Here is a 10,094-nt window from a genome sequence, read left to right as displayed (position 1 = left end):
AAGTCATCTACACGTCGACCACACAGACGACCCTGACAATGGAGAACACCATCTCTCCCTTGGGAGAAAACCTCTACTTTCTGATTCTAACTGACACTTTTAGCATAACAAGGCTAGGATCCCTGTCTTCCTTTTCTTTCACCTCAGAAACTAGAGATGACTCTGAACTACTCTGAACACATATACCACCTTCCGAAGAATCGACTAGGCAAACACCTAGTATGGCAAGCTGATGGATTTCTTGAGATATCTTCTTTTTGATATCCTCAACATGAGCACTACCCATGGAGATTTTACTAAGACCATCGGCAATAATGTTGACTTGCTCGAATGGTAAAGGATACTCATATCATAATCTTTCAAAAGCTCTAATGACCTTCTCTGAAAAAGATAAAGATTTTTCTGAGGAAATACATACTAGAGACTCTTATGATCTGTGAAGACATCTACATGAACTCTTTAGAGATAATGCCTTAACATCATCAAGGCAAATACTACGGCTGCTAACTCATGATCATGAGTAGGGTAATTATTCTCATGTGGCTTTAACTGCCTGGAGGTGTAGGCTATTACCTTACTATGCTATATGAGGACACAACCTAAACCCACTCTGGATGCATCACAATAGACTATGAAACCATCTTAACTATCTAAAAGAGCTAGAACTGAAGCTGAGGTGAGTCGAGTCTAAACTCATGAAAACTCTTGTCGCAAGAATCTAACCACTGAAACTTGACCTTCTTCTGAGTCAATTTAGATATTGGGGATGCAATAGAAGAAAATTCCTCAACAAACCATCTGTAATAGCCAGCCAAACCCAAGAAACTCCTGATATCTTATGGAGAGATAGGGTGAGGCCTATTTCTTACCACTCCAATTTTCTGAGGATCTACTCTAATGCCATCACCCGAAATAATATGTCCAAAGAATGCTACTGATCCTAGCCAAAATTCCCACTTACTGAATTTGGCGAATAGCTAGTGATCTCTAAAGGTCTGAAGAATAATTTTGAGATGGTACGAATGATCGCGATCAGTGAAGGAATTAACAAAGATATCATCTATGAAGACTATGATGAACATATCCAAGTACTGCTTGAACACATGGTTCATCAAGTCCATAAAAGCGGCTGGGGCATTGGTAAGACCAAAGTACATGAGTAGAAAATTGAATTGACCATACCAAGTATGGTAAGCTATCTTCGGGATGTCACATTTTCTAACTCTGAGCTGATGATAGCCCGGCCTGAGGTCTATCTTGGAGAAATAACTGGCACCCTTAAGTTGGTCAAACAAGTCATCTATTCAAGGAAGTGAATATCTATTCTTGAGCTTAACTTTATTAAGCTAACGGTAATCAATGCACATCCTTAGAGATCCATCTTTCTTATGCACGAATAAGACTGGTATGCCCTATAGGGAAATGGTGGGTCTAATGAATCCCTTATCTAAGAGATCCTTCAACTGTTCTTTCAGTTCTCTGAGTTTTTATGGTACCATTCTATATGGAAAAATAGTAACAGGCTGAGTATCTGGGATAAAGTCGATGCGAAAGTATATTTCCCTTTCGAGAGAAATGCCTGAAAGATCTTTGGGAAATACATCTGAATACTCATTAACCATTGGGACTAATTCAATGCTGGGAGGTTCAGAACTAGTGTCCTTGACATGAACAAGATGATAAACACACCCCTTATATATCATTTTCCATGCCCAAAAGTAGGAAATAAGCTGACCCCTAAAAGATGAAGTACTACCCTTCCACTCTAGGATGGGTTCGTTTGGGAACTAAAACTGAACTATCCTATTTCTGCATTCAACTGTGGCATAGCAGGAATGAATCTATTCCATGCCAAGAATGACATCAAAATCAGTCATCTCTAACTAGACTAAATCCACTAATGTGGTTTTCTGAAATATCATAACCGAGAATTTTTTGTATACGTGCTGAGCTATGATGGTTTTAATCACTAGGGTAGAGATTGAAAAGGTATCTACTAAAATTTTGGGATTGATTTTGAAATTGGTTGCTATATAAGAAGTAACAAAATACAAGGATGCACCTGGATCTAGCAAAGTATAAACATGAATATGGAAAATCTGCAACATATCACTAACTACATCAGGAGAATTTTCCTGATCCTGTCGGGTCTGAAGAGCATAGAGTCTTTTTGGGCGTTGCCCACTAGTAGTACTGGAAGTGGAACCCTGCAGGTTCGGTCAATAGGATAGAGATGTGGAACGGTTTTGCAGACCTTGATAACAAGATTGGAAAAGTACTGGAAGTGGCACCCTGCAGGTTCGGTCAACTGGACAGAGCTGTGGAATGATTTTCCAGACCTTGATAACCGGACTGGGGATAGTCTTTGACTCTATGACCTGGCTTGCCATAACCAAATCAAATATCTCTATAAGCTTTAAAAGTACCCTTGTGGTTCTTACCACAAGTCTGACATAGGGAATTAGTTCGGGCATTGTTGACACTGCCCTTAGACTCATAGCCTGGTGCTCTATCTCTATTTCTGTCCCTAAATTTCACAAAGGAAAATCCCCAAAATACTGATAATAATCTCCCTAAATAGTTGAGTTATTCAAGTCAAGAAGTAAAGGGAGAAAATATCAAAATATTGTTATCCAAAACTCAATGTGTTGAATAATGTGTGGAAAAAATTGGTAATAGAAAACCCTAAAACAAAGGTTTAAATAGTTCACCCTAAATAAGGAAACAAAAATAAAGGTTACATCTTTTTCTTGGAATAGACAACGACATCCGTGATAGCTTATTAGGAGTCTGACGACTTATCATAGATGTCGTCAGCTCCTCTTCACTTTTGGCTCTTGTTGTCTAAGACTGACGATGACAACGATGTCTTATCAGGGTTTAGATGGCTTATCAAGAACATCATCATATTTCTGCTTGAATTCTCATGTCTTGTCTAAGTATAATGGTATCCTTGGTGCCTTATCACCATCCTGATGGTCTATCACAAAATGTTGTCAACTCTTCCAGCTGGAACTCATCTCTTATTCAAGGCTGACGTTGTCCTTGATAGCTTATCACTTGGCTGGCGACTTATCATGAATGTCGTCAGCCATACTTGTATTTAATTTTCTTCACATTTCTCCTTTTTTACATCCATTATTTTTGGTTTTCCTGCATCTCAACATTTACTACAAAAATATAAGTAAACTAATCAAAAACAACTAAAGTTGCTCAAGATCTTTATCTAGAGTTAAAAGCCTCAAATATGTTAGCATAGGCTCACACATTAATTGGCAAGAATGATAGCTAGTCACTCATTCTGAGCAGCAACTGACTGATCAAGAGTAGTGAATGCAGCTCTGAACTCTGCATAAGACACATGTTGGTCCAAAGGTTCTTCGGGTTGAGGGACTGACTGATTCCTATTTATTATTTTAGGTGGCATATTCTATAAAAGAAACGGTGAAATGGATTAGACTAAGAGATTAGATTGAGATTAAGCTCACCGGTACGACATGAATACCGAAAGAAGTTAAACTGCTCCTAAAACATCTTATAGCCTCTTGTACATAAATGTGGTACACAACACACCCATGCACAAGACTCTACTAGATGCGGCTTTCAGACTTACTAGGACTCTATTGAACCTTAGGATCTGATACCACATTTGTGATGCCCCAAATTTGGTACTCAGAATGCTACACGGTGCTCATGACCCCAAAGGACCACAAACTAACCCATGACCGATACCTATACCTATACACTTCATAGTGTACCATATATATGCGGAAACATGAAATGAGAGACCATAAGGTTCAAATCTAATAAAAAAATAACATCTAGGTAGGGTATGAAATACCTAAAATAACTTAAATAAATTGTATGAACATACTGTAGTTTAAAAAGCCTCTAACTAACTGAACTGTCTGAATAATGAGTTAATGGTACATGTACCCCAACTAACTCCAACTACCAAAATAAATTAATTGATGAGATAATAAAGTAATAGTCATGTCCTCTAAGGATAAGGACTCAATGCTAACTCTGACTACTGAGACTGGAATGCTACAGATGCTCTGGTGCTCTTGCTTTTGAACCTATGGTATAAAACTTCATAGCTCAAATGAGTCAGTACGATTGAACGTACTGGTTTGCATTGAGGTAGGCTGAATGCAAAGGTCTCACATGCATGAACTATACTAATTGATTGAATAACATAAATGTGAGAATACATGCATGAATGCATTATAATTGTTACTGAGGTCATGCTAACAGTATTACTGAGTCTGAGTACTGAAAACATGAGATATTGATAACTGTATAAATGAAATAACTGATACTAAGCGATTGTATCTGACAGTCTAGTTTCTGATGGAACTAGTTAATTGTGTTTAACATTCCTGAATTCTGTAGAACTATATGAGTTTTATTACTGAGTCTGAAAGACTGTATCTGATAGTCCTAATTCAGTAACTAAAACTGTGGGAAGTAGTAATCTAACCGACATGCCCCAAATAACGTAATATAACTTAGTAAGGGTCCAATATATAACTGCAATTGGAATGGAGTCAATACCACACCACTGGTAAGGAAAAGTTGTGGGTAACCCTCATCTGACAGTATTGATGTCTCAACCTATGTTGGATACATAGTTCTGGAATGGAAAGATTGCTTCTAAGAATCACACTCTCTTCTATCAGTGTGTGTTCCCATCCTTGGGTTCACTCGGTGCTAATTCCTACTCCCATCTGAATTGACTCAGAACATGATTAACGAAACTGAACTGGACTGAAATAACTGAGTTTCGTTGACTGACAGATTAGTACTGAGATTACTGTATTACTGAGCTTTCCTAAGTCACATGACTGACTGAGTCCTAAGGATCATGGCTTGACATAGCATATCATGAAAACATAACCCTAACTCTAGGTACACAACTATATTTTTGGGGTACAAGTACCCCTAAGACTCGATGGAAAGAATCTAACAAAGCATAATATTCTTGAATACATAACCACCTCAATAATCCATAATATAATAAAATGGATAACTTATGAAGTTCAAGGTCTAAAGAAGCACAATGGCCACACATATATCCATAATTCATTGATTAAGACATTTCATCAAACACTTGACGTGCATGAACTTGTATATGAATGGGGATTTTATATTATTATAATAGTATGGCACTTTTCCTTCACATAGGTATTTAATAAAACACATGGGGAGCATGCTTTGGTTATACAATCATCAACACATCTAATAATCACGGATACATCATTCAACTTGCAAATTGAAGGTGGTTTATCATGGTTATTATGAAAATCATCACATAATAGGGTCAATAATTAGAATATGTAATTTGAAACATGAATCAAAACCCACAACACCATGAACATGAATTTCAATTCAATTTAAATCATGAACATTCATAAATAGACAAATCTTGGATTTTTAAAAGAGATTATTGAGATTTATGGGTAAAAGGGACCCATGAATCAACACATGACATACCTGGGTTGTGAGTTTCTTAAAGTTATTAGACTTGAAGATCTTAAATCTCTTAGTTTCTTGAAGAAGATTTGGATCTTATTTCTCGGGGATTATCATTGAGTGAAAACACTAATTTAATGTTGTAAATAGATAATAAACTTGTGATCTATGGGATGGTATATTTAGAGGTTAAAATGGGTGGAAAAAGACTCAAACACCCTTTTAAAAACAACATAAAATAACTGACCAAACTATGCGATGGTGGGTGGGATGGTCCATCACTGGATCGACAGTACTTTGGTCCTGACTGTCGTGTACCTGGGTAGAATAGGGGCATACTTCCTCACCTGCGATGGCTTGGGAAACGGTCCATCACTAGCTCGATGGTCCATCGGCCTAGGCCATTATTCTTAGGCAGATTATGGTCTCACTTCCTGGCTGCGATGGTTTAGGCGACGGTCCATCACTGGCTCGACGATCTATCGGCCTTCACCGTTGTGCCTGGGTAGTTCTTCCTTGTTTCTATATTTCATCCATAACTTTCTCTTCCGAAGTCGGATTTGAACGAAATGGGTATTGATGTAAAGCGTATTCAATTTCCCACTAAACAAAATGTGAAGATATTAAAAATTCCATATGTATAAAAGTGGATTCATCTTTCAAAGTAACTTTCCAACATTCTTAGGATGATTTATAGCTAGGTAGGAATACAGGGTATTACATCGAGCATCTCCATCAACATCCAACAGTTTCTGAGTCCTCATAGTTCGGGGACTTATTCATTCAGATTTTGCAGTTTATTAGCTTTTTAGGACTCAGTATTCTTTTCAGACAGTTTGAGTTAGCTAGAGGTTTTTCCCCAGTGACTTTGTCGTATTAGTAGTAAGCCTTGTCAGACTGCTAGATTTGACTCATACTTATAGTATTTGATTTTTGAATATTACATTTGGATTATTCTCAATTATTTAAGATAGTTTCCATATCCAATATGACTCATGTCTGTATTACCTTTATTATGAGATTTAGACTTAGTAGGAGTCAGAAAAGCCACATTACGTAGAGTCTTGATCATGGCTATAAATCATGCCACATTTAGGAGCAAGAGGCTGCAGGACGTTCTTCAGAAATCATTTCTTTCTTTCATGATCTATCATGCTTATAGTATCTCTATCTTATTTTAACTCGTGCTCTTACATGATAGTTGAATATGACTCATCATCGAGCTAATGCCTAAAAAATAGTAACTATCCACCCTAGCTAGCCAATCCTTTAATTAAAAATGTATCCCATGATAAGTGTAGGACTTCCTTTCAGGCATTATCTCAAGTTGTGACTGCTAATATTCAGGGCAACCATCAAGCTGTAGTCCTACTTTAGCATAATAGGGATTTAGCATTAGCTAGAATTAGAAACTTTATGAGAATGAATCCGCCAGAGTTCTTTAGGTCAAAAGTAGGTGAGGACCCATAACTTTACTTAGATTAGGTGAAGAATATCACAAAGATTATGCATGTTTCTAAAGAAGAGAGTGTAAAGTTAGCATCCTATAAATTAAAGGATGTAGCTTATGATTGCAAAGTTTTGTGGAGGAATTGTATAGGTCAGAATGAAACTCTTATCAGTTGGTAGATATGTTAGTATTCTTTTCTAGATAGGTCCTCCCCATGTGAGATGAGGGAAGCTAAGATATAGGAGTTTGTGAATTTGAGGTATGTTAGTATTCTTTTCAAGATAGGTCCTCCCCATGTGAGATGAGGGAAGCTAAGATATAGGAGTTTGTCAATTTGAGGCAGTGTTTGATGAACGTGAAGGATTAATGCCTTATGTTCAACTAGCTATTCAAGTATGCCCCTGATACCATGGTTGATCCTAGGGAAAGTATGAGCAAGTTTGTTAATGGAGGGTCTAGCTTAGTAGTCAAGGATTGTAGGACTGCCAGGCTTATTGGAGATATTATTCTTGCTAGACTGATGATTTATGCCCACTAGATTAAAGTAGAAAAGTTGAAAGGAAAAGATGGGGAAAGAAAGAAGGCTAGAATAGGACTGTTTGACTATGGTCAGGCTAGGTATCAAAGAGGAAATCATTTATATTTTTAGAATCATTCATCTATGACGACACTATCTTCATCTAGTGTTCCCGCTCCCAGAGGTGGACAGGAGCAGTGGGGGAAGTCTTTTATGTCAGAACCAAGAATAGTATGAGTGGTACGACTAATTATTCTTTATGTGCTAAGTGTGGTAGGCTTATCTCGGTGATTGATTGGCTAGAAAGAATGGTTGTTTTCATTGTGGTAAGTTGGGTTATGGAATTAGAGAGTGTCTGTATGCTATGAAGTGAAACAAAGATGTTCATACCCAAACTCAGGCTACTCATGCACCAGTTCTTTTAAGTCGCCTAGTTTCTCCTCAAGGCACATCATCTAGTACTGGTAGAGGTTAGTGCCAAAAGTAGTTTTATGATTTACCATCCCATCAGGAGAAGGAGAATTTATCAGATGTTGTCACAGGTATGCTTCATTTCATTTTTTTTATGTTTATGTGTTGTTAGACCCTGGGTCAAGTTTCTCTTATGTGACCCTGATAGTTATAGTAATTTTGAGATAAGTTTTTAAAAAGATCCCTAAGCCCTACTTTGTTTCTACCCCAGTGGGTGAGCCAGTTATTGCTAAACAGATCTATAGAAAATTCCTATCACCCTCCTTCATAAAATAATGTTAGCAAACCTAACAGATTTAGATATCATTGACTTTGATCTTATTCTTAGTATGCATTTGGTTAATTCTTGTTATTCATCTATAGACTATCACACCTGAGTGGTGAATGTTTAGTTTCCAGATGAGCCAGTCTTTGAGTGTAAAGGTAGTTCAGTATCTCCAATAGGATATTTCATATCTTAAAGCGCTAAAGTTGATCTCCAAAGGGTATATTTTTTCTCTAGTTTGATTCCAAGACACTAAGTCTGAGACTCTAATAGTTCCGTTAGTCAGCGTAGTTAATGAATTTCTTGATGTTTTTTCCCAAAGATTTTCCAGGGTACCTAATGATAGTTAAATAGAATTTGGTATTGACCTTCTCCCAGATACTCAACCTATTTCTATCCCTCTATAGCGTATGGCTCCCGTTGATCTTAAGGAGTTAAAGGAGCAACTCAAAGATCTTTTAGATAAATATTTTATAAGTCCTTGTATTTCTCCATAGAGCACTCACATCTCATTCGTGTGAAAGAAAGATGGTTCCTTGCAAATTTGCACTGACTATCGTCAGTTGAATAAAGTCACAGAAAAAAAATATCCTCTTCCTAGAATTGATGACGTATTTAACCAACTCCAAGGTGTAAGTTATTTCTCAAAGATAAACTTTAGATCTAGTTATCATCAGCTTAAAGTAAGGGAATGTGATATTCTAAAGATAGCTTTCAAAACCCATTAAGGTCATTTTTTAGTTTCTAGTCAGGTCCTTCGGACTAACCAATGCCCCAACAGCCTTTATGGACTTGAATAATACTATGTTCAAATAGTATCTGGACATGTTTAACATAATTTTTATCAATGGTATTCTTGTCTACTCTCGTAGTAAGGAGGATCATGCAGACCATCTTAGAATTATGTTACAAACTCTTTGAGATCACCAATTGTTTACCAAGTTCAGAAAGTGCAAATTTTAGATAAGGTCGGTAGCTTTCCTTATCTTCGATTGACATTAGGAGTTTATTGGTTTGATTTTGGTATTACAGATGTTTTGTTAAGGGTTTCTCATATATTGTGTCTCATATTTCTAGATTGACCCAAAAGAAAGTTAAGTTTCAGTGGTCATATTCCTACGAGAAGAATTTTTAGGAGTTGAAGACTTGAATCACTTTTGCCTCAGTGTTAGTTTTACCTAATGGTATAGATGGTTTTGTGGGGTACTATAATGCCTCTACAGTTTGTTTGGGTTATGTGTTGATGGAGAGAGGTAAGGTCATAGACTATGCCTCTAGATAACTTAAGCCTCACAAAAAGAATTACCCAACCCATGACCTTGAGATAGCGACTGTGGTGTTTGCTTTGAAAATCTTGAGACATTATTTGTATGGGGTGCATGTTAATGTTTTTATGGATCACAAAAGTTTGCAATTTGTGCTTACTTAGAGAGAGTTGAATCTTCGATAGAGAAGGTGGTTAGAATTATTGAAGAATTATAATATAAATGTGTTGTATCATTCAGGCAAGGCCAATCTAGTGGCCGATGCCCTTAGTATATTATCTATGGAAAGTGTTGTTCATGTGGAGAATGATAAGAAAGAGTTAGTTAGGGAATTTCATCTGTTAGCTAGATCAGGTGTTAGGTTTGTTTATTTAGCTGAAGGGAATGTTTGGGTTCAGATTAGTTATTAATCTTCCCTATTTTCAAACATGAAGGAGAAATAAGATAGGAATTCTAGATTGGTTAAATTGAAGGAGTCAGTTAAAGACCAAAAAGTAGATGTTTCCTCACAAAGGGGAGATAGTGTATTGAGATACCAAAGTAGATTGTGTGTGCCTTGTGTTGATTATTTGAGTCATAGGATTATGGTAAATCACATGGTGAACGTTATTCCATTCATCGAGGTGCTACCAAGATGTACCACGACTTGCG

The sequence above is a fragment of the Capsicum annuum genome, chromosome 3 (assembly GCF_002878395.1).
Source record: "Capsicum annuum cultivar UCD-10X-F1 chromosome 3, UCD10Xv1.1, whole genome shotgun sequence".
Lineage (NCBI taxonomy): Eukaryota > Viridiplantae > Streptophyta > Magnoliopsida > Solanales > Solanaceae > Capsicum > Capsicum annuum.
This window is presented reverse-complemented; position numbering follows the sequence as displayed.